Source organism: Manis pentadactyla, chromosome 1 (assembly GCF_030020395.1).
Source record: "Manis pentadactyla isolate mManPen7 chromosome 1, mManPen7.hap1, whole genome shotgun sequence".
Taxonomy (NCBI): Eukaryota; Metazoa; Chordata; class Mammalia; order Pholidota; family Manidae; genus Manis; species Manis pentadactyla.
In genome coordinates this window covers 65,910,538-65,937,253 of record NC_080019.1, presented here as the reverse complement: position 1 = coordinate 65,937,253, position 26,716 = coordinate 65,910,538, and the positions used below count along the sequence as shown (strand labels likewise).

The 26,716-nt window shown below is 44.4% G+C and overlaps 1 pseudogene; it reads right to left on the bottom strand.

Moving 5' to 3' along the window:
- LOC118911350 (extended synaptotagmin-3-like) overlaps window positions 1-26,318 on the bottom strand; it is a 50,531-nt pseudogene extending 24,213 nt beyond the window's left edge.
- Window positions 26,319-26,716: the final 398 nt, after the last annotated feature.

Below are 26,716 nucleotides of genomic sequence, written 5' to 3'. Positions count from 1 at the left end.
CCAGGGCTTCTGAGCCTCATGGGACATATTGCCAGCCAGTTTCCCCAGAAGCTCTGCTGGGCAGATGCAGCTTGTTCCCTATCAGCGCCTGTTCCTGCCGTATGAATGTCTTGGTAAATGTTTTTGGAATGACTGACTGACTATATGAATGAATGCAAGGTTCTTGCCCTCAAAGGCTAGGGAAGGAAGCAGGTGATTAACGGACCACTCCAGCACAGGCAGGGGAAGGGCGACCCCCACAATGGACAGTTTGGTTACAGTTGGGCCCTCATGTGCCTCTGCTCCTCTTCTGCCCACGTCTGCTGGTGGGCCTCTTGCTCTTCTCCTTCCATCCCAACCACTGTGCTTCCCATCCTGCCAAGGTGTGCACACACTAGATGCACACCCCTCAGCAGCCCAGTTCATCCTGCATCCCTGGGAGCTGAGAAGTTCTGATCTGCCGGACTCTGGACAGACTCCTGAGCTGCCTCACACCTCCTGAATCAGAGTGTATGAGATGGGCCCTTCCGGTTTAATGGGCTCCTGACATGACTCTGGAGTCCAGGCAGGGCTGGTTGTGCAGCATCAGTGACCAGTCCACCCCTGGCATTAGACTGCCCCCCCACTCACCCTACCAGTCAGGATAGCACCGGAACACCTGGGCTGATTCAGTTCTCATGGTCTGCCCTAGCCACCACGCCTGTGTTGGAGGCTCCTCACTAAGAGATCCTCCAGAGAGTGAGTCTGAACCCTCTGAGGACAGCAGCAATTCAAACCAAGAAAACAGATTAATCAAAGCACCCTATTCTGCCTCAGGCACCCTGGGCCTCCTGCAAACTGAACTTCAGCACCTGTCAATACTCCCCAATACAAGGGCCAGGAGCCTGCTGACTTTGGGACCTCAGCCCCGTGACTGCCCCTGACAAGCCCTGGACCAGGAAATGAAACCAGAGACACGGTCACTTCCAGAGCAGCTACTCAAACCCAGTCCTTCCTCAGTTTGATGAAAATTAGTCTCTTCTTCCATTGTAATTAGTATTTTTTGGATCTTTCCCAAATGCACGAAATTATTAGGTTTTTAATCTATTGCCTTTGTATTTTAGCTTTCGCATTTTAGGTCTTCAGTCTGTCTGGCATGTTTTATAGCAGTGAGATAGGCATATAATTTCCTTTCTCTCCACACTCCCATTAAGACCATTTTCTAGTATCACATACACAGTCCATCTTCCTCCTACCTCGTGAAGTGTCTTCCTTCACCTATCACACTCTCACGTGCACTTTGGTGTGTTTCTGGACTTGGCATTGAATGCGTGGTCTGGTTGCCTATACCTGTGTTGAGTAGCACACTGTTTCTGTCACTGTGGCTTAGCAAAAGGACCTGGGGTAGAGTGATTCTCCTTTTTTCTTTTTCAAACTCATCAAGATGACAGTAGGTATTCATACTTCCATATGAAGTTTAGAATCATCCTGGCAATCTTCAAAAAAAAAAGAGGTGCTCCAGAGATTTTGACTATTGTATTTTTGAATTTATAGATTAATCTGTGGGAGAACTGATGTCTTTACAATATTAATTTTGCTTCCAACAATATTTCCCTTTATTTATTCCCATTTGGTTGTATTCACCTTTAGGAACTTTTAAGTCTTTATGATAAAAGTCCTGCACATCTTTTGTTAGGCCACTTCGTGGGTTTTGCAGTTACTAGAAATGGTATTTCATTTTCGGGCAACTCTGATGAAATCTGTTATTAGTTCTAATTGTTCATTAATTCCCATAGGTTATTTATATGCATTCATAATCTCCAAATAGTAGCAGTTTTGTCTTTTTGCTCCCCATCCTTATCCTTGTTTTCTTGCTTGCCTACAGTGGTCAGGACCTCCTGTACTATGCTGGCAGTGGTGGTAACACGTGCCTCTAGCATGTTCCTGTCCTCAAACAGAAGTTTCTCCTCTAGGCATGATGTTTCTGCAGATTTTTGGAAGACAGCCTTTGTCAAATTAAGTTCTTTTTCAATTCCTAAACTTCCAAGAGCTTTTATTAAATGGATATTGAACTCTACTCAGTACTTTTCCAATCCACTGAGACAATCATGTTCTTTCTTTCCCATTAATGTGGTCGACTTCAGTGACGTTTCTAAACAGAACCATGTCTAGTACCTGGATAAAGTCCACTTGAAGTAATATATGTAATTAGCTTGATATTTCATTTAGGTTTTATATACTCATGATTCAAAGTGATATACCTACAGTTTTTTCTTTGTGCAGTTCATATTTGGTTTTGGTATGTCTTAACAATAAATCGTGTAAGTGGGACACCTTTCCTTATCCCATTTTCTGAAGCAACTTGTAAATACAGGAATTATCTGATCAATGAAGTTTCTTATATTTTACCTATAAAGCCATCTTATCCTGAGGCTGTTTGGGTGGTAAATTACCATTCCTTCCTTGGTGGTTAATGATGTACTCAAGGTCTACTTACCTCTTATTGTGGTAATTTTGGCCCTTAAGTTTTTCTAGAAATGTATCTAGTTCACCTGGGTTTTCAAATGTATTGATTTATAGTTGTTTATAATATTTTGTTATTCATCTGCTATATCTGTAGTTATTTTTGCCCTTTTCATTCCATATTTTGTTTTTCATCTTTTTCCCCCACAATCAAACCTGACAAAGGTTTGCCTATTGTATTAAGCTTTTCAGAGAACTTTAATTTTCTTCCCCTTTTACCTTTACTTTGAAAATTTTGTTCATCGTCATTCTTATATTATTTCCTTCCTTATTTCTTTGATCTACATCTGCTGCTTTTATATTCCTAGAGTCAAACTCTGAGTTGAATTGTTTTCAACGTTTCTTATTTTACAATAAATAAATTCAAAGTTATAAATTCTCCTACAGTTTTTGACAGCATTTTCATTATTCAGCCATTTTTTTGGTAATCTCCACTATGACTGCCTATTAGACAGTGGTATTTTAAATAGTAATATTTTAAAATATGTAGACACGAGATTTCTATAGCTATGATTGTTTCCTAATTTCATTTCTTTATGGTCTGAACAGTCTGTGTGATGGCAATTCATTGGAATATACTGATAATTCCTTTGTGGCCTGGCATTAATTTCTGTGACTGTTCCATGTATGATCAAGTTATTAATCATGTCCTTTGAATGTTCTCTATCCTTGTTTATTCTGCCTACTTGATTTGCCATTTTCAGAAAGGAGTGTACTAAAATTTCCAAGCCCAACTGTTGATTTATATGCTTCTCTATGGAGTTCTGTCAGTTGTTAGTTTGTACTTCAAGTTTATATTTTACAGTACATATGTGTCCATGATTACTATATTACTTTGTTAATTATTGCTCCTATGATGAGCACTTAACATCCTTGTTTTTATAACTGAGTTACCTTCTATTTTGTCAAATATGAAAATTGCTACTTCAGCTCCCTTTTGTTTCAGAGTTGCCCAGTTATACCTTTTTCTATTCAATTTTCAACCTTTTTGAAATCATGATATCTCACATCATTTAAAACTCACTTTAATCCCTTATTAGCCACATTTTATGGATAAAGAAACTAAGGCTCAGAATTTACTTATAATCACCAGCTGTGAGATGCCAGAGCTGAGCCCCAGATCCAGGTCTGTCTTATCACAAAGTCTAATTTTCTATACCCTACTCACTCCTCTTAAGAAAACCTTACATACCACTTTGTTTACTTCTTCTACAGAAAGTCCAATTTAGCAGAGAATTCCCAAATGGGACATCAGTCTTCAATGGGAGACCATGCTTTATAGCTAACAAAGGGCATTCCACAGACACCTTCATTTGATCCTTACGCTCTATAAGGTGGATAGCAAAGCTACAATTATCTCCATTTTATAGATGAGGAGAGGCTTAGAGACTCTTAGAACTTGCCAACATCACCCAGATGAAAAAAAACCCAGTTCTCACCTACCTGTGATTTAAGCCCAGCCATTCAAATTTTTTCTAAGCTGTTTTCTCCTCCCCCTCTCCACCTGAAATGCCAGCATTTGAAGTACATTTTTTTAATGTTTTTCTGACTATTCCTTGTGCATTTAAAATTTCACCTCTGCAAGCCTCAGTTTTTTCATCCACAAGATGGGTATAACACAGCCAGCCTCACAGAGTTCCTGAGAAGAGCACACGAGACAATGTGTGTGAGATGCCCAGTGGCTCTCCGGGCCCAGAGTCAATGCCCCAGAAGTGGGGGCTGCTCTTGGCAGTTGTACAGACCTTGGGGTGCAGACCCTCCGATGCCTTTGCCCTCAGGACCTGCCAAGAACAGGTCACCAAAGCAACATGTCCGATTCTGACAGACACAGAGTCTCTACTGGGTCTCCTGGTGCCTGGATCTCTGCACTTTGGGAGACTGCTGCGAAGCGGGAATAGAAAATGAGGAGAGGATAACAGAGCCGAAGCGGTTGAGGCCAAAGGGGGAAGACCATCGTTGAGTGTTGTCTCCCTGGCCTCTGGTGACTGAGAGGTGGGGGATCTGTGCCCCTGCAAGGCGCCCCTGTGAAACTGCCCCAAGGGGACGGCCCACAGTGAGGCACGGAGGAGGGACTCCATCAGCATCTCCCCTTACTAAGTAAACAATGGGAAGGCAGAAAAGGAAGACAGGCGGCTCACTCTCCGACTGAGTTCTAAGACCACTGAGCTTTTGTTCCAATTCCCCAGAAGGCTGGGAGCCTCTGGGAGTCTCCAGACCAGTGAGGGGCGGAGACCTACATCACCCGACAACACCCAGGACCAGACTCAGGCAGGAGTTCTCGCACTGCCTACACAAACCACGACCCGGAGAGCTCGTTAAAACGTGGATTCTTGGGTAGGGCCCTCAGAGACTTTGATTCAGGAGGCCTGGGGTGGGGCCTGGAAACCCACACCCCACTTCCCACTCCCCTGGTCATTGTAATCGTGGGAACGGAGGGCAGGGGAGAATGGGCGCGCGGGCTCACCTCAGCAACCTGGACGACCCTCTGGGGCCCGTAGAAGGTGGGTCCTCTGCCCCCTGGCTTCCTGACTGGGGCTCCCAGGTCACAGCCTGTGCTGCCAGCTGTCACTCTGGAAAGAACAGTGCTTTGTCAATCAAATTCTTACCAGCAGCCTATGGACCTCAAGTTTTACAAAGGGAGTATCTTCTGCACCACAAACAGCAAGGCGAGGTAAGAGCCAGTAAGTGAATAATGCAGTGTCCTGCTTCCATCTGGCTCTGGGCCCTGCCCTCGCCCCTAAGAGGTGTCCCCTCCCCGCCGCCCCCAACCCTGTGGCTGCTCTCTGTAGCCAGGTGGCAAGGGGGCTGGGGCTGGCCCCTTCCAGAGGCCTCAGATTCCAGAGACTGACCAGGGGAAGTGAGGTTGTTCCTGCCTGTGCTGCTCAGAGCTGCTATTAAGAGATAACGGATCTGACTCTATACTAAGTGGAGACAAATCCAGAACCCTAGTAAGGTTCATCCCCACAGAAACAGGAACACTGTCCTGACTGACCTATTACTGGTGTGATCATTTCCCCAAAGCAGGCCTGGGAAATCCCAAAGTTGCCAGGGCTCTTGGTCAAGTCACCAGGATCCCAAAGGTCTGCTTCTCCCATTCTATCCCTCAGGGAAGCTTAAATAGGTGGGCCTCAGCCTAACTGCGCTTGCACCCAGCTGTTATTGGTGTACCTGGGCCGAAGTCTGCCAGGCAAAGTGGGCTAATATTTTAATGACAGCATTTCCAGACACTGTCACAGGAATGGGGGTAATGAGAGCTTAGAGAAGAGAGACAGACTGTATAGAAAACTCAAGTCTATGCCAGAATTCCAGGCCAGCAGAGGCCACCCAAATGGCCCACATCAGGGCTTCCTCTCTAGTTTATTTTTCAAATATTTTTAGGAAAAATGATCCCATAGCAGTGAGGAAATGAGCCAAAGCAACAGTGTATCCCCGCAGGGCTGGGGCCCAGTGGCCCACAGATGGGCAGGGCCTGGGTGGGGGCTTTGGCCACCAGACTCTCTTGGGGGGCAGCAGACCACAGGGCTCCACTCGCAGGGCCTGCCTGTCACTAGGTGAACGCTGCCCACTCCCCCGAACAGGATGAGTGCTCCTCCCGCGGGGCAGCCATGTGCAAACACACGAGAGAGAGACGCAGACACACACACATACAGACTTACATGGAGACACATGTACACACACACACACACACACACACCCAGAACTACACAGACACCGTCGTAGAATCACATGTACACACAAAGACACACAACCCTCTTTGCTGGGGAAAGAAAAAAAGCCCTGTGGCTCCTCTGTGCTCCAAACAGCATTCTTACACACACACCTGCCGAGCGGGACGTGTGCTGCCAAGGTCCTCCCCATGCTCACAGCCAGCCTCCCGGGTGTCCTGCAGGGATGTCCTTCCAGGGAGGACCCCCGGGCTCAGTCGCCTGCTCTGTGGGGGCCTGGTTAGTGGTTCCTCCTCTGCCAGCAAACGGCCCCTCACTTCACTCACTTTTCTCCTGAAGAAGCACAGCGTTTTGTTCCTTCTCTCTGTTCTTGGGAGACAAACATTTAACCATGAAAACTAATTTTACATCTGCCCACTCTTCTCCTTATAATTACCCTGCTAAAAGTGCTTTAAGGAAAACTGGAAATTCTGTCTAGCATTGTTCCAGAACCCACAGGCTTAACACCACACCCAGCCTGCTGACTGGCCTCAGCAGGACCCAGCAGATGGACAGCTGAGCAGGTAAAATTCCAAAGGCAGTCATCATGACCAGGACACTGGGGCCAGGAGCCTGTCACCCTCTGCTGAGAAATAAGGGTTCTGAGCAGGACTGCCCCACGCTGTCCGTGGTCATTTCTTCAGAGAGTTCAATGACCCAGTAATGATCAGAGGTTAAATAATATTATCCTCTTGCTTACCAAACTAGTAAAATGCCAAAACAGGTAACACTCAGAGCTGATCTGACCACAGTGATGTGGGAACGAGAATCTTTGAAGTGTTGGTAGGCTCCGACATTTCAGTGTAACATGCAGGACTCCACGGGAAGGCACTTGAGACACATGGCCTAGCAGTCACTCAAGTGTTCATGGAGCCGAGAGCCTGCTAGCTCAGGGCATGCAGCTGGAGGCTGAGGTACACACAGGAACACCAAACACACCGTGCCTTCAGAGAGCACTGGGTCGGTTGGAGAAGCCAGACATAAAAACAGGCGGGTGCAAAGTGGCATGGGAAATGGACTGATAGACACATGAGGGTACAGAAAGGGTCTGCGGACAGGGGTCTCAGAATGGATGCGTTAGCTTGGACCTGAAGGAAGAATCAAGGGAGCCAGACTCGCAGGTTGGGGAGAAATTCCAGGCAGAAACAGGAAATACCACTTACTCAGCTTGCTGGGTGAAGAGGGCAAACTTGGAAATGGCTAAAAATAACATTAGAGAAATAGTTAAGCAAGTTTTGTGCTATATTCAGGTTAAGGATACTGTAATCCTTAAACATGTTTTTGAAGAATGTTTCTATACAATATTAAGAACATTAAAAATAAGAGGAAAAGGAAAAAAAAGGGTATAAGTTTTTAAAAGCCATTTTCTTGCACCTCCTCTATAAATGAAGTGAACCCAAACAGAAAGATGTGTCTCTGGGTGGAGGGGTGATAAGTGCTTATGCTGAGTTTTACTGTGAGGTCATTTTCAAATCTACAATGGGAATACTTTTATTTCTATAACCAGAAAACCAGACTTTTAACCAGTTTACAACCTGTTGCTTAAAAAAGGAACACAACTTGAACAAAGGAATGGAGTGGGGGATTCTGAGGCCCCGAAACATCCTGTGTCCCAGATAAGCTCCTGGGCTTTTCACTCAGCGTTTGGAGGGCGCCCTGCACGGGGGGTGGGGCCCATAAGCGGCCCCCTGCACTGTATGGGGGGTGCGCCTGCAGGAGCCCAGCCCTGACTCCCAGCTAGCCTGAGGGAGTCAGGTCTCAAACCCCTGGCTTCACAGAGAGGGTGTGTAAAGAGAATGAGGCTTTGTCCCTTTAATAATTCCCACTAGGGCAGAAACACCTTACCTCCCTCCCAACTATTTACAGTAAAGAAGGAGGATGAAAAGGAAATCACTTTCCACAAGCGCATGTGAACATTTTTGGGCTATAAGCTCTAGGTTTCCCGAGATCTACAAACCTCTGGAGCTCTCCCAGGGGAGGTAACTCTGAATGGAGGTGGGAGGGTCAGGAAGGAGGAAGGGAAGGCTGGGCCCCAGTCCCCGGCTCCTCCTCTGAGTTGGGTTGTGGCCTTGGGGGGCAGCGCACACCTCCCAGCAGCGCCTGAGTCACTGCGGACAGTCCCACTGAAGTGCCTCTGCCCATTGTCAAGGCTCTGGTCCAGGAGGCCACTGGAAGCTGGTGATCAGCTCTCCACACCTTCTTGCCCACTGGAGAGGGGGCTGTGACAGGAGCAGGACAGGGGCTATGCCACCTTGGCCCTGATCCTCACCTACCATGTGATCTCCCACCTACTAAGGTTCTCGGGCACTTGGCTTGGAGAAAAGGCTGCTGTGGACACACCTTCCTGGAAAACTTCAGCCCCTTGTGGATTGAGCAGTGGGCAGTCTCCTGTGGGTTGGGGTAGCAGGGACTGCAGCCCCAGAGTCTGCTTGCCCCAGGGCAAGATGAGGGGCTCAAGTGACCACACCTGTGAGAAACGCTGGGCCCAGGGCCCCCAACCCCTCCCACAGCCAGCAACACCAGGGTGCCCCTTCCTGGGTGTGGGTCAAATTGTAGTATTTCCAGAATATCTCCCCTGGCTTTAGTACATTTGCATATCAACAGGCGCTCAAGGGTGGAGAGAAGTATGGCTTTAGGGCATTTCCATCATTTCTCAGGAGTAGAGAGAAGTTCATCTCTGTATCAATGGGTAATTACCTGGGCAACTGAGGGCGTGTCTGAACCTGAGAGGTTAAGGGGAGGGGGCTGGCTAGCTGGCTTGCTTCTGCCAGAGCAGGGGAGAGAAAGAGAGACGGCCCTGGACTGCAGTTTGTAAGCAATAAACGGGTTTTGAATTTTATTTCCCCCTTTGACTGACTTCGGTTTTTAGAGGTATTTTGCCCCGGGATTTCCTTTCCCTGGACTTACACTGGGTCACCTCCGACCTGGTCAGACCCCAATCCCCTGCTAGGCATTCTCAGAGCCTTGCATTGCCACCTCATGTGACTGATCACATTGTGTCAGAAAAGGCTATTACTGGGGGTCTGAATCCATCTGGCCTGTGGCTTCCCTGAGGGCAGGAACCGTGAGTCACTGCTGTCGGGGGCCAGCCTGCCGCCCTGTGCCTGACACACCGCAGCCCTCCAGGGTGCCTGCTGGTTGGGTACAGGCAATGGCAGAAATGCCTGAGATCCTTGTGTGGGGCCTGGCAGCAGCAATGCTCATATTCTGTCCCTCTTATGGCCTCATCCTGGCCCAGGACATGGTAAGTCCACAAAGCATCCCTGAAAGACATGGGGCTGAGGCCCAAGGGACATAACCTGAAATCTCCTGGGCCTCCGCCTTCCTGAGGACTCCAAGCCACATGAATGACCTCAGAGGCTGCAGGGACCTCAGAAGAAGCCCCTTAACACCAAGCAGTCTCCAACCAGTCCTGACGTGGCAGACCAGGTTCCACAGTGCTGGCTCCAAGAACTGAGCTCTGTGATTTAATGTGAGAGCGGCGCCCAGTTCGGGGCTGTCACCGCGTGTACCTCCCCTCACTGACAAGAGTCAGCACCGGACAGACTGTTGAGAGCTTGGGTCCTGGAAGACTGCTGCTCCACGCACAGAAGGAGCATCAGACTCAGCCCCAGGAAGGCGAGGCCACAGCCCTGGTGGTCAGCAGAGGGGCCATCAGAGAGGCTTGGAGGGGACCGTCCCCGGGACACAGCTGTAAGCCTTGCAATGCTCGCTGCCATGGGAGGTCCACTTTTCCCGGCGCTCCCCTCAGTCGGCACTCCTGGGCGCACCCAGTTAAATGATGGGTAGGCAGGAGAGTTGAGAACAGGGTCCTGTGGGCATGCGGCACTGGAGAAAAGCCACCTTGGAAATGATTGATGATGGCAGACTCCTACAGCTAGAAGGACTCGAGAGCATCTCCCAAAACCGCATCATTTTCAGAGGGGATTCAGGGACGCAGAGAAGACAGGGGACCTTGTCAAGGTCCCCCAGTGAGTGAGGGTTACACCCCAAGTCCAGACCTGCCACCACAGCATTCAGCCCCCATCCCCATCCCAGCAGACACACTAGGGTTAATTTCCCTAACAAAGCTGCCTATGCCTGATTGCTGTCAGCTGAGGGAGAGCAAGCCCAGCTAGACCTGAGGCCACAGACACAAAATGCCAGGTTTTCTGACAGTTCTTTCCTCTCTCCACCCAGTCTCAGGCCCTCATCCCCAAATGCATCCCATCTGACCTGGAGCCAGGAGAGACCCTCACTAAACTTCCGTTCTCACACCAGCACAGTCATGGCAGGGGCAAAACAAACATCTGATAAACCAATCACCCAACTGAGCTCTGGTCAAGGGCCCCGTGAATCACCAGGAAGTGCATGGAGCAGCGAAGGGCCTATCTGAGCAGACTGCTGCTGCACAGCCGGCAGAGCCTCACCAGGGGCCTGTGCCATGGGAGGTGGTGTGGCAGAGAAGCAGCAAGGGTTATATGCTGTGGGGCTTGAGGAGCCCAGAGCACTGAGGAATGGCTCTGCAGAACGAAGTGGTTCCTAGAGTGGCATGGCTGGAATGCATGAACCCACAGCGGCAGGCCTGGGCAGGGCCCGGGCACAGGACGGCACCTCACTGCCAGCTTCGCACAGTCCGCCTGCCTGCACCACTCTCTGTGGTCATCCCACTCGAGAGAGAGGAATCTGCTGCTCGGTCACTTGGTAATGAGCTTCATGTTAGGAAAAGGCAGAGTGAGGCAGCCCAGGAAACTCAGAATTCAACAGCAGCCTCCACAGAGCGCCCTCCTGTGCCTGGCTCTGTACAGTGGCTTTTCAGACACCCACCGAGGCACAGGTGTGCACAGCGAGCTTCCACAGCAGCTGGTGGGGCTGGGCTTTCACCAGCTCTGCAGCATCCAGGACTTCACGCTTGTCAGCACACTGTCAATGGTCCCCAGCCCAGGCAAGGGGGCCTAATTGGAGAGGCTCTTAATTCCTCGAAAAATAAACCTAAAACCTGTGTGCAAGGAACATTCACCTGCAAACTGCAAATGGCAGCCACTCCTCCATTCAGAGGCTGGGCAGCCAGGTGCCTCTGCTTTCTCTCTCCACATGGCCAGGCCACATTACAGGTCAAAGGGATTCACAGGTTCTTCACTTGTGAACCTCTTTACAGAATGAAGGATCCCTTCTTCCAGTAACATCTTCCAAGGAAGGGAAGCTAAGTCTGAGCAGGGCTGTCTGAAGTTTGGCCAGAAACAACCTCCTTTTACAGGTGGGGACACTGAGGCCAGCGAGGGGAACCAACTTCCAAGATCACCTGGAGGCAGCAGCTTGGAGTGATGTGTTGAGGGGTCTAGCGGGACAGGAAAGACTGCTCCACTGAGGACTAATGATGGCCACCACGGCCTGGCAAGGGAGCATGGTGGCATCTCTGCTCCAGTTCAGCCAGCCTTGCCCTCCACCCCCTCACAGGGGCCTGGTGCAAATAGCACAAGGTGTGCTTGACAACAGCTTGATAAGCAGTAGGTGGGCTGGAGACCCACACACACACCCCACCCTCACTGGGCGCTGCCATGCCAGGGACGCTTCCTGATGGTGCAAGCAGGCCTGAGTGGGGGAGCCACGTATGAATTCCCACATGGGACCCTTGAAACACTCAACTTTTCTTCAGCCCCCAACTCTGTTAATTTGTAAAAATAGTTTTTGATACCCAAAGGAGGTCATAAGCCACCAACCGCACTTCCATGCAAGGAAATGAGTTCTCTACTGGGAAGAAGGCATACTGAGAGGTCCGCATATGAGGATAAAGGCACCCATGCTCCAAATGCGGGCAAGGATCACACTGCTCCCACCACACCCAGAGCCGTGTCTCTGCACCTTCATAAACAACATGTGCTCCTTGGAAGATAGAGGACAAGAGAAGAATATTCAACTAAGTAGGTTCCAGGTTTTCCACATCATCCCCAGGTTAGGTGGGTCAAAAAGCCCACATTTACATAGATGTGCAGGCTCTTCACAGGTGTTAATACAGATAACCAACCTCCCAGACCCACTTCTCCTGCTGGATTCGCAGCCCCAGTAATGGGTGTCCAGCTCACCAAATCAGAAAGCAGCCCGGAAGGCCCCTAGGTCCCCCTCGCACCAGTCCAGAGCCACCACTCATCCGCAGTCCCATTCTCACACACCTCGCCCCCCCATCCTGGTCTCCTCTACCAACAGCTTGGCTTAAATCAGTTTCTCAACCAGTCTCACTTCCCCAGCTTCATTCCTCCCTTTGTGCTGCTTTTCACAGGGCCTTTCCAAAACCTTCCAGAGACTCCTTACAGCCTCCAGAATCAGGCCCAGCCTCTGTCAAGCCACCTCACTTTGGCCCATGTCCATCAGCCCCTATCACACATGAGAGCCAGGCCAAAGCACAAGGCGCCCCTCATATGGAGCCGTACCGGGCCTCCATGCTATGCGCACAAGCCTGCTTCTGCTCGGAAGCAGCACCTCTGCCTCAAACCAAAAGGTTACCTGGGCCTTGGCCCTCCAAACTGTCCAGCCAAGCCAGCCAGGAGAGTCTGGAGAATGCAGGCTGAGGCCAGGCCCTTCCCAGGACCCTGCCAAGGAAGCAGGTGCTGTAATGGTCTGGGGACAATGTGATATGGAAACCAGGTAGGGTGCCCTTCACTCTAGGCCTTCAAACCCTGACTAGGCTCCATTCAGATTCCTGTCTCTGGCTTCCCTGAGACCTCTATAGTGATTAGCTATGCTGCATCTGCCTCTTGCCCAGACTGCCCTCTTCGTAGGAGAGACACCATCACCTCCTTTGTGTGTCCCTACAGCAAGTTGAGGCAGGCCTGGGGTATGGTTTCCGTGGTGAAAACCCAGGAAGTATTTTTTTGCACTGTCTTCGCCATCAGGCTGAGCTCCCTGTTACAGGCTTGGTTCATGTTGCTCCTGGGGTCTCCCTTCCCCCAGGAGAAGCTAGAACAGTTTGTGTGCATGGGGGCAGGGGGTGGGGAGGTTTGGGGGTGTCAGTGTCCCTAGAGGATCAGATTCTTGCCCCAATTTAAGAAACATGTCTTTGCACCCAGCTACATGTCTAGGGGCCTCCCTAATCCAGGAAGGGACAGACAGGGAGGGCTGTCACTTGGTAAGATCTCATGGGCCGGCTCTCATACACAAGGCCACCACGGGGACTACAACAGAGGTCTGAGAGGTGTCTGGGCTCCCTCAGCAGAGAGGAAGTGGGGAGGCCCAAGATGGTAGCATAGGAAGACTGAACTCACCTCCTTCTTGGATGCACCATGCAAATTTGTATGTATGCAAAGTGCTGAAAGGGAAAAAAACCTACAACCAAGAATACTCCACCAGCAAGTTTACCATTCAGAATTGATGGGGCAAAGAGCTTCTTGGACAAAAGCATTTACAAGAGGAAAGTTTATAGTGATACAGGCCTGTCTCAAGAAATGAGCACAATCTCAAAAACACAGTCTAACCTTACATGTAAAAGGAACTGGAAAAAAAAAGGCAGAGCCCAAAGTTAGTTACGAAGGAAATAATAAAGATTAGAGTGGAAATAAATGGAAAAAGGCCTCAAATTATTACCATAAAAATGTGTTTCAAATACAATATCCAGCAAAAAAAAGAAAACCAAGGCATACAGGAAACAATAAATAAGAACAGAAACAAAAGTCAAAAGAAACCAACCAACAAATAAAGACTTCGAATACTGTAATTATTAATCATGGATCATAAAATAACTATGACAACTGTTCAAAGAAATAAAAATAAAAGCTTGAAACTGAAGAGACAGAAAATATTGGAAAATAGTAAGTCAAAAATTTATAACAAAAAATTACAATAACTGAAATTACAATCTCAAATAAAAGGCCTTCCAGTAGATGAAAAAGAGCAGAAGAGAAAATTAAGTGCACTAGAAAGGGGAAGTTAGAAGAGATTATTCTCTATGCTACTTTCAAGAAAACACAGAGGACATTCTACTTCAAGTGGAAGGGATACATGCATAAAATAAGTTTCTTAAATTACTTCTTTTGGGCAGCCAAAAAACAGAGGAAAGAATGGAGAAGATGCATTTTAAGACACAATGGCTATGAAATCTTGAGGGCCAAAGACATAAACCCACAGATTCAACAAAACCAACATATTGCCAACAGGATAAGATAGAGAAAAAAAGAAGGATCACACCTAGATATATATTGAAGTACAGAAAAACAAAAACATAAAGAAAATCTTAAAAGCAATTACAGAAAAAAAGATTATCTTAAAAAGAGTGATAGTTGGAATGTCAGCTAACTTCTTAGCAATAACAATGGAAACTAATAAGGAACTAATATCTTCAATGTGCTGAAAGAAAATAATTTCCAATCTAAAATTCTAAACCCAGTGAAAATATCCATTAATAATAAAGGCAAAAGTAAGATACTTCAAACAAACAAACAAAAATCTGACAGATCTGTTTTTTATAAAAAAAAATTCTAAAGGAGATACTTCATGCAGAAGATTGTCTGATAGCAAGGCAGAGATGCAGAAGGAATAAAGAGCAGAGAAAGGGGTGAGTGGACACACACCCTGATTATATATATAAAATAAGATCTTGTGAAGTTTAAAAAAACATATCTTTAATGTAATAATATACTAATATTATAATACACAATAATAAAAATATGTTAGTTGGGAGTTGGGTAAATGGAGCAACAGTGTTTTAATTTTTTTAATAACCCAGGAAGACAACAAAGGTTTCCATTAACATAAGGCTTTTTTAACTTAAGGATGCCACTTTCCATGATAACCACTAAGGAACAGAACACAGTATGTAATTTCCTAACTCATAAAGGAGAAAAAGAAACCATGATGATAAATAAAAATGAATCCAATAGAAAAGAAAAATAAACGGAGAACAGTTAAAACAAAGATAGAGTATATGATAATACAAATTTAAACTCAATCAATAATTATATTAAGTATAAATGGATAAATATTCCAGCTAAAAAAGAAAGATTATCAAGTGGATATTTTTTTAAAATTGAACTACATGTTGTTGAAGGAAAAAAATCTAAAATATTAAAAAGCGATATAAAATAAAACATACAGAATGGCAAAAGTAACAGAATAAAGAAGGATTGATGGCATGGTGACAGCATAGTTTTTAATGTCTGAATCCCTACATAAAAATATAATAATATTTTAATTTTTATCCCTACATAAAAATGTAAGACAAAAAATAAAGAAAATTTATATCAAAACAGTGACAAGTTATTCTCACAGACACTGAAATATAAGTGAATGGCGACAAATCACAAACAGCCACAAGAATTGAAGAGTATCAAAATCTGCGCAGGAAGACAAAAAAAAAAAAAAAAAAGCAACAGGCAGTATCTAACAGTTATGAGGACAGGAATATTCCCAAATCATTGCTGTTCTCTAATATTCACCATTGCACTAACATGAAAACAGCAGTGAAACTGGAAGGAATTTTGCCCTCTGTCAAAGGAGGCCTAAAGATACTGAAGCCCTATGAACACTCAAAACTACCCATGCGAGAGATCCATTACAGGGCCCACAATGAGAAGGAACTTCAAGAATGGAATCAAAATTGAATAAGGAAGACAAAAGGGAGGAAAGGAAGGTTGACACCAAGGTGGGATGGGAAACAAAGCCAGGAAATCTCAGAAAACAAACTGCTATATTTTTGGGCACTATATAAAAGGAACTACATTTAAAAGCAAATGCACATATAGGGAATGAGAAAGTCATTGTACATGCCCAGGTAAAGAAGCAGGTTGAAAAAGACCTAAGAAGACCTTAAATTCACACTTTAGCCTGATCCCTGGCACAGTAACAGCCTAGAACAATTGAAAATAAACAAACAAAAACAAAACCCAGGAAAACCTGGTGAAAAAGAGAAAGTGATTTCCAGAGTTTCAAATTATTAGACTCAGATGTCCAGTTTTAAAAAAATAACTCTACCCAGAAAATGAACTAAGATACGATATGAAGAAGAACTTCCAACATCAGCACTCTCTAGAAGAGTCATACCAGAAGATGATCATCAAAAAACCTCAACAAAGATCCAGGTGATGCTGCAGTTGTAGCTGCATTCATCCCACCGGTTCCTGGACTTGGCATTGGAATGAAAAAGGAGACATCTAAGCTGGCCTGTGCATACAGTAAAACAACAAATTTGACTGGATCTACACTGTTGGAACTCAACCAAGAATTAGGAGAAGTGCAAGTTGTAGCGCTCCAAAATCTTACAACTACAGACTATCTACTGTCAAAAGAACATATGGGATGTGAACAGTTCCCGGGAATGGGCTGTTTTAATTTGTCTGATTTCTCTCAGACTGTTCAAGTACAGTTGGACAATATCCATCATATCATAGACAAATTTTCACAAATGCCTAGGGTGCCTAACTGGTTTTCTTGGCCTCACTGGAGATGGCTGGTAATTATAGACCTGCTTTGGTTATGTAACTGTATTCCTATTATGTTAATGTGTGTGTGCAATTTAATTAGTAGTTTAAAACCTATACATGCTTAAATTACTCTACAAGAAGATATGTCAAAGAAATAATCAATCTCCCCATGTTTTCTTCTGTCTGCTACCTCTATAGCTTTTCTTCTTCCTTCCTAATTACAACCCTTAAATAGAATTCGTGCCTCATATCGAATTTACCGAGTATCATAATTCCTCCAAGTGCTAAAGATACCTCAAGACAAATGCTGGGCATAGAAGCCACAGGGCATAAATATGCAAAGAAGTAAAAAGCTAACCTTTTCAAACAATAAGGCTTCTCTCTCACTTACCAACTTTACATCTCCCTGTATGGCCCCGGAAGATGACTGGTTAGCCAGAGACGGGTAAGATTCCTCAAGGGAGGAACAACCTAAGAAAGGCACAGTTGCAGGGGGCCATCAGGTGAGAAATTGGGGATCAACAGAGGTGAGGCTTAGAACCTCTCCCCCCCTGTTTTGAGAGAAATCTTCTGCATCTGTGGATGTTTTATTGCCCTTGTCTAGCTTGGATTAACACATAGTCTACAGGAACACACCTGATCATCTACATTTGCTCTCTTACAACACTAAGTTTTCTACCTTTATCTTACATCTACCTACCACTTCAGCATTTTATTAAAAATAATAATAAGGGGAGAAATGTGGAATCCACATATAAATCAAGTATAAAAATCAAACGAATATTCATATTTGACCTGATTGTTTATAGTTCATAATGCGTGATCAAAACCGAAAGTTTCTATGATGACTGCCCTTGCACTGTTCACCATGTAAGAACTTATTCACTATGTAAGAATTTGTTCACCATGTAAGAACTTGTTCGTTATACTTCAGAAGATTGGAGACTGTTGAGAATTAGGCTTGGGGTTGATTAATGATTGTGCATTGAGTCCCCTATACAGAATTTTATTGTTGTTAACAACCATTTGATCAATAAATATAAGATATGCCCTCTAAAAAAAAAAATAATAACAAAGCATACAAAGAATCAGTTAAGCGTGGGGAAACCAGGGAAGTACTGGGGAAAAATTAGAAAAATTAGAATAGTTGATATCTTGATCTAGTTGATGGGTACATGAGCATATACACGTCAAAATGCATTGAGCTGTACACTTACTGTATGTACTTCAATTTTAAAGAAAAGGAAAATATGAATCTTTTAAAAATAAAAATAGTGTGTGCACATGCATGCATGTGTATGCACACACACACACACACACACACACACACACACACACACACACAAATCTGAAAAGTATGGCCAATTCAAAGGAAAAAAATCCACAGAAACTTTCCTTGGGAAAAAAACAAAGACTGGATGGCAGATCTATTAGACAAAGACTTTGAACTTCTTTAAGGTGGTTGTTTTAAAGAACTAAAGGAAGATGTGGAGAAAATCAAGAAAACAATATATGAACAAGATGGAAATATCAATCGAGATAGAAAACCTAAAAAGAAACAAAAAAGAAATTCTGAAACTGAAAAGGACAATAAATGGAATGAGAAATTCACTAGAGGTATTCAGAAGCATATTTGAGCAGGCAAAAGAAATAATCAGTAAATTTGAAGCGAGGACAATGAAAATTAACTCTATGGAGAAAAATGAACAGCGCCTACAGGACCTGGGAAACACCATCAAGCAGGCCAACATACAAATTTTAGGAGAAAGAGAGAAAAAGAAAAGATGGTGGGGAAGAGACTATTTAAATAAGTGATGGCTGAAAAATTTCTAAAACTGTTTAAAAACAAGAATGATACAGAGTCAAGAATTGTAATGAAGTCCAGGTAAGATAAACTCAAAGAGACCTACTGCAAGATACATACAATCAAACTTTTGAAAGACAAAGAGAATATTGAAAGCAGCAAGCAAAAAGTGACACATTGTGTAAAAGAGATCCTCAACAAGAAGACTAACAGATTTCTATCGTGGTAATGGTATGATATAGTCAAAGCACTGAAAGAAACTGGGATTCAAGGATCCCTTATTTGGCAAAACGGTCCTTCAAAGTGAGGGAGTGCACAGAGCCCCCTGGGAACCCCCAGGCCATACCCACTTGGGCTCCAGCAGTCCCATCAAGGTGTCCCCTACATGAAGCACCCTGGCAGCACCCCTCCACCCATGTGCACTTCGACTCCTGCCTTCCTGCCAAGGCATCACCTGTGTAGAGCACCCCAGGACTACCTAGCCTATGCCCACATCAGCTCCAGCCATCCCACCAGGGAGACCCCTACAAGGGATGACTTGAAAACCCCAGGTCCACACCTACTTCAGCTCTAGCCATCCTACAAAGGCATCCCTGATATTCAGTGCTCAGGGACCCCCAGACCATACCTTCCAACTAGACTGCGCCCGGGCACACACAATCTACACAGGGGACAGTCCTACACAAGGCTACTCCCTCATCACTGGTCAAACAAAATAAGGACAGAGGAGAATACCCCAAATGCAAGAAAAAAACTTCAGAAAAAGAACTAAACAAAACAATCTACCTGACAATAGTTAAGCAACCTACCTGACAAAGAGTTCAAAGTAATGGTTATAAAGATGCTAACTGGACTTGAGAGAATTTACCTCCCACAAACCATCTCTACAGTGTATTTTGGAGGGACTGCTATAGATGGAAGTGTGGCTAAGGTTAAATAGCTGTCTTCAGAGGAAATAAAACTACAGTAAAGAAAGTAGAACAATTAATTACTAAGCAGATGCACAATCAAATCAACTACCCCCAAAGTCAGTCAAGGGATAGACAAAGAGTACAGAAATATAATACCTAATAGATAAAGAATGGAGGAGGAAGAAAAAGGAAGTGAAAAAAAAACCCTTTAGATTGTGTTTGTAATAGCATACTAAGTGAGTTAAATTAGAATCTTAGATAATAAGGATGTGCACTTTGACTCCTGCCTTCCTGCCAAGGCATCCCCTGTGCAGAGCACCCCAGGACTACCTAGCCTATGCCCACTTCAGCTCCAGCCATCCCACCAGGGAGACCCTACATGGGATGACTTGAGAACCCCAGGTCTACACCTACTTCAGCTCTTGAACATTTGGTAACCACAAATCTAAAGCCTGTAATGGCAGTAAGTACATACCTATGAATAATCACCCTAAATGTAAATGGTCTGAACGCATGAATCAAAAGACACAGAGTCACTGAATGGATTAAATGAAAGACCCATCTATATGCTGCCTACAAGAGACTCACTTCAAACCCAAAGATATACACAGACTAAAAGTGAAGGGATGGAAAAAGATATTTCATGCAACTAATAGGGAGAAAAAAGCAGGAGCTGCAGTACTTGTATCAGACAAAATAGACTTCAAAACAAAGAAAGTCACAAGAGACAAAGGAGGACATTACATAATGATAAAGGGGTCAGTCCAACAAGAGGATATAACTATTATAAGTATCTATGCACCCAACACAGGAGAACCTACATATGAGAAACAAATACTAACAGAATTAAAGGGGGAAATAGAATGTAATGCATTCATTTTAGGAGACTTCAAACCACCACTCACTCCAAAGGACAGATCAAACAGACAGAAAATAAGTAAGGAGACAGAGGCACTGAACAGCACATTAGAACAGATGGACCTACCAGTCATGTACAGAACACTCCACCCAAATGCAGCAGGATATACATTCTTCTCAAGTGCACATGGAACATTTTCCAGAATAGATCACATACTAGGCCACAAAAAGAGCCTCAGTAAATTCAGAAGGATTGAAACTGTGTCAAGGCAGCATCTCAGACCACCAAGGTATGAAACTAGAAATAAATTACACAAAGAAAACAAAAAAGCCCACAGTCGCATGGAGGCTTAACAACATGCTCCTAAATAATCAATGGTTCAATGATGAAATAAAACAGAGATGAAGCACTATATGGAGACAAATGACAACAATGATTCAACACCGCAAAAATCTGTGGGATGCAGCAAAGGCCATGCTAAGAGGTAAGTATAAGGCAATACAGGCCTACCTCAGGAAAGAACAATAATCCTATATGAACAGTCTGAACGTAAAATTAATGAAACTAGAAAAAGAAGAACAAATGAGGCCCAAAGTCAGTAAAGGAGGGACATAATAAAGATTAGAGCAGAAATAAACAAAATCGAGAAGAATAAAACAACAGAAAAAATCAATGAAAGCATAAGCTGGTTCTTTGAGAAAATAAACAAAGTACATAAACCCCTAGCTAGACTTATCAAGAAAAAAAGAGGGTGTACACATATAAACAGAATTAGAAAGGAGAAAGGAAAAATCACTACGGATACCACAGTGGGTGGGAAGGAAGGGAGAAGGGGATTGATTAGTACACATGGTGTTGGGGGGATCATGGGAAAGATAGTGTAACAGAGAGAAGACAAGTAGTGACTCTGTGGCATCTTATACTACACTGATGGACAGTGACTACAATGGCACATGGGGGGGACTTGATAATATGGGTGAATGCAGTAACCACATTGTTTTTCTTGTGAAACCTTCATAAGAGTGTATATCAATGCTAACTTAATTAAAAAAAATAAAAACCACATGATTACCTCCAGAGATTCTGAAAATGCATTTGACAAAATTCAACATCCACTCATGATAAAAACTCTCATCAAAATGGGTAGTATAGAGGGTACATATTTGAACATAATAAAGGTCATATATGACAAACCCACAGCTAACATCATATTCAATGGCCTAAAGCTGAAAGCTTTTCCTCTAAGATCAGGAACAAGACAAGGATGCCCACTCTCACCACTTTTATTCAACATAGTACTGGAGATCTTAGCCACAGCAATCGGACAACACAAATAGATAAAAGGAATCCAAATTAGTAAGGAAGAAGTTAAACTCTTACTATTGCAGATGACATGATATACATAGAAAACACTAAAGACTCCACCAAAAAACTATTAGAACTAATAACTGGATTGAGCAAAGTTGCAGGATACACAATTAATACACAGAAATCTGTTGCATTCCTATGTACTAATAACAAACTAGCAGAAATAGAAATCAGGAAAAGAACTCCATTTACAATTCCATCAAAAAGAGTAAAACACGTAGAAATAAACCTAACCACAGAAGTGAAAGACCCATACTCAGAAAACTATAAGACAGTCATGAGAGAAATTAAAGAAAAAACAAATGAGTAGAAATCTATCCCATTCTCATAGATAGGAAGAATTAATATTGTCAAAATGACCATTCTGCCCTGTACATTGCATCCTGTAAAGTAATTTATAGATTCAATGCAATCCCTATCAAAATTCCAACAACATCTTTTCAATGAACTGGAATAGTTTTAAAATTCATACAGAACCACGAAAGATCCCAAATTGCCAAAGCAATCCTGAGAAAGAAGAAGAAAGCTGGGGGGATTATGCTCCCTGACTTCAAACTCTACTACAAAGCAACAGTAATTAAAACAACGTTACACCCATAGACATATGGACAATTAATACACGATAAAGGAGCCATGAATATACAGTGGGGAAAAGACAGCCTCTTCAATAACTGGTGTTGGGAAAAATGGACGGCTACATGCAAGAGAATGAAACTGGATTATTGTCTAACTCCATACACAAAAGTCAACTTGAAATGGATCAAAGACCTTAATGTAAGAGATGAAACCATAAAACTTGTAGAAGAAACCATGGGCAAAAATATCTTGAACATAAGTATGAGCAATTTTTTCCTGGACACATCTCCTCAGGCAAGGAAAACAAAATAAAAAATGAACAAATGGGACTATACCAAGCTAAAAAGCTTCTGTATAGCAAAGACACCATCAGCAGAACAAAAAGGCAACCTACAGTATGGGAGAATATATTCACAAACAATTTATCCAATAAGGGGTTAACATCCAAAATATATAAAGAGCTCATATGCCTCAACACCAAGAAAAATCCAAATAACTTGATTAAAAAATGGGTGGAGGACCTAAAAAGAGACCTTTCTCCAAAGAAGAAATACAGATGGCCAATAGGCAAAGGAAAAGATGCTCCACATCAGAAATCATCAGGGAAAAACAAATAAAAAACACATGATATACTACCTTACAGCAGTCAGAATGGCCACTATCCAAAAGACAAGAAATAACAAGTGTTGGTGAGAATGTGGACAAAAGGGAATCCTCCTACACTGTTGGTGGGAATGTCAGTTGGTGCAGCCATGGTGGAAAGCTATATGGAAGTTCCTCAAAATACTAAAAATAGAAATACCATTTGACCCAGTAATTCCACTTCTAGGAATTTACACAAAGATAACAAAATCCCTGATTCAAAAAGATATATGGACCCTATGTTTATTGCTGCATGATTTACAACAGCCAAGATATGGAAGCAACAAAAGTGTCCATTAGTAGATGAATGGGTAAAGAAGATGTGGTACATATACAACTGAATATTATTCAGCCATAAAAAAGAAATAAATACTGCCACTATTTGCAACAACGTGGATGGATCTAGAGAGTATTAAGCTCAGTGAAATAAGCCAGGTGGAGGAAGACCTTATCAAATAATTTCACTCATCTGTGGAGTATAAGAACAAAGAAAAAACTGAAGGAACAAAACAGCAGCAGACTCACAGAACCCAAGAAGGGACTAACAGTTACCAAAGGGAAAGCGGATGGGGAGGATGGGTGGGAAGGGAGGGACAAGGGGGAAAAAGGGGCATTACAATTATTATACACAATGTAGTGGAGGGGTATGGGGAAGGCAGTATAACAGAGAGAAGACAAGTAGTGATTCCATAGCATCATACCACGTGATGGACAGTGACTGTACTGGGGTATGTGGTGGGGACTTGATGATAGGGGGAGTCTAGTAACCATGTTGCTCATGTAATTGTACATTAATGATACCCAAATAAAAAACAAAGCAAAACAGCATGAACAAAACAGCAGTAGACTCATAGACGCTGATAAGGGACTGGTGTTTCCGATGGGGGAGGGGTTGGAGTGGGTGATTGGGGAAAGTGTGGGTGATGAAGTCATAGCATGGAGAACATAGCCAATGTTTCTGTAACATCTTCCTATGTTGACAGATAGTAGCTGTACTAGTCGGTGGGAGGATTTAATAATATGGGTAACTGTTGAACCAGTGTGTTGCACACTTGAAACTAATATAAGATTATATATCAACTATATTTCAATTTAAAAAAAGGAAACAGAACAGTGCTGGGCACACAGCAGGACAGTGATGGTGATTAGAGTTGATGACCAGCTATTTGTTATCTTAGTTACTTAACCTCTCTGGGCTTCAGTTTCCTTAAGTGAGTTTAAAATACCTCCTCAAAGGATTATCAGGAAATTGAGGGGAAATATACATAATGTGCTAATTACAGTATTCAGTAAATAATAGGTCCTTTTCATGGCCTCTCAACATCTAGAGAGAGGCACTTGTCACATTAAACATACCTCAGTCATAGCACATTCCTCTGGCACTTTACACCTGGTCATTCAAGATGATCTAAATGAAATGATCACCCAGTGAGTCTTACATCTGAAACTGGACCTTCATCTAGGTTTCCAAAAGATAAAACAAATCAGAATCTTAAAATGTTGAACCTTCTAAGTATGAATGATTTTGTGTCATTCCAGAGCAGGCATCTGTGGTACTGGTAACCACTGAACTCGAGCTAGAACAAGTAAAGTAACTGCCAGTGGACTCCATCGTTCTCCACCATGCCTTTATTGACTTGGCTGAGAGTCCAAATCAACCATCATCTATCACCAATTATGACTTGGCTTCAAAGGTAGAATATTTTCATTTTGCAAGGATACTAAAATGCAGCACTCTCAAATACCACTCAACACGAAAGGCAAAGGCAGGAAGAAAAACTAACACCTCGATTCCACCTGTGCCCAAGCCCTCCTTTTCAGAGGTCCTTGATGTGAAATTATTGTGCCAACAGTTTACACTGCCTTTACTCCACTTCCGCTGAGACTAGACACAAGTCTTAAACTTCGAGTCACAGTAAGGGAGCAAATGCTTCCCCAGGCCAAGGCAGAGAAGATATAGTTGTGATCAGTGCCATAACAAACCTAAAGTAAGACTGTGGGAATAGAGTTTGCAGGGTAGGAGTCGGAATGTACATGGCAAAGAAAATAAAGTGCAGAGACGCAAAACACAGTTACATCTTCTGGCACTGTCCAGGGTTCCAACAGTTCTTTGATAATTTATCCTTTATAGGTCTGAAGCCCCTGTAACATGCACCATACATTGAAATGTAATTATTTTTCACCACTTATTTGGAGAAAAGCTGGAAATAATATGGCCAGTAACTGTTCTTTCTCAAATGAGTCAGAGCAAAATCTGTAATCAGTTTTCTCAAAAGCAGGTATTTCACATTACTACCATAAATGGAACATATAAAGCTTCCACTCTCTATTGTCCACTAAATGCAAAAGCTCTATTCCAAAAATATGCCAACATGCTGTTTAACTTTCCTAAGAAGAACTGAATCTACCACAAACAAGGAAAAGGGAGTTAGAATTGGTTATCAATTCGACCAAATCATTCTGCCCCAGGAGAGGTTACAAAAGGGCCAGAACGCCTCCCCTCCTTTCAAGCAGAAGCTGCAGACAAACCTTAGTCAGCCACCTCTTCCCCAAGGTATGATGGGGGAGGCCCGGGTTTAGTAGGCAATACACAAAGCTAAAAAAATAAAAATAAAGAAAAATTACGCAGAGAATTGAAGCCAATATGGGTAATGCCTGCACTCATGTTTAATATTACTGTGGTTAGTAGAAACTCTGTCTGGTCTCTATGTTACAAGTCTCCCAGCCTTCTGACATTTCCAGCTCACTGATTTTAACAGAATCAAATTAGATTCTGCACAAAGTGAGAGAACCCCCGAATCTGGAATAAGTCTAATAAGCCGGAGAAGGGGATACCCACCTAACTTTTCACTTACCCCTCTCTTCCCCGCCCCTTTGCTCCAAGTCTTCACTAGCCCAACAACCCTATCGGCACTTGGCACTGAAGAGTGGAACGGGTCAGCCCTGGCCGACTCCTATGGATGGAGTCTCCTCAGAATCCAATCTGCGCCAGGTAGCATTCTCGGCCTTACACTTACTGTCTCAATTAACCTTCTCAATCACCACGGAACGCAAGTTACCAGCTGTATTCTACAAACAAAGACATTGAGGCGCTGAGACGTTAAATGAGAAGCCAAAGATCACAAAGGGGAGCCCGGACTCGAAACAAGTTTGTCAGGTTCCCCCAATCTTATACTGGGATTTTTAACTGGCGTGAGCTAGCCCCAAACTGCTCCTCCCCGAAGGCCCCAAAGAGGGTCAGTTTGGCCACTAGCAGGGACCAACTGAGGCCAATTCCGGGCGTGCGTCGGGCGGGCCCCAGCCGACGCCTGCGTGAACCACCAGGGTCATTCACCGTCCTCAGTCGCGGCCTCCCAGTCGCGGTCACTCACCCGGCTCAGCCGCCGCGGGCCCCAGGAGCGCGACAGGTATCCCGCCGCGGGAGGCCTACCAATCGAGCCGGAGCGCGTCGAGAGACGTGCCCCGGCTCCGCCTCTGACCGCCGGAGCTATTTTTTCGGGCCGCAGAGAGACTGGCTTGGCCAGGAGCCTGATTCGCTCGGCCGTTGGGAGCGGGGCTCTGTTAAAAACTACTCAGTACGCCGTGCTTGCCGTCTGCGCCTGCGCACTTCCCGTGAACTTTCTGCATGCTCCGCCCTGGCAGGCGCTCTATCACCGAACTGGAGTCTAGTTTGCCGGGAAGACTTCAGAAACATGTTTGAAGCTGTCAGGGAACGTGAGGCCGGGGCCATGTCGCCACCGCAGACCGTGACTGCGAGGCCTTCATGCGGGACGAGCCAGCTTGTTCTCAGTGTCCCAGACCTGGCTGAGAGCTGCAGAATCCTACATTTGGAGGACCCCAGTATGTGTGTGTTGGTGACATTTACCTTTCCAGTCCGTATTTTCCAAATCGCTACAAAGTGTCAGACCCGACATCGGGCTCCAGAACTGCAGAGGTGGCTGACCGGAAATGCTCAAAGTCTAATTAGGGAGATGTGTATACAC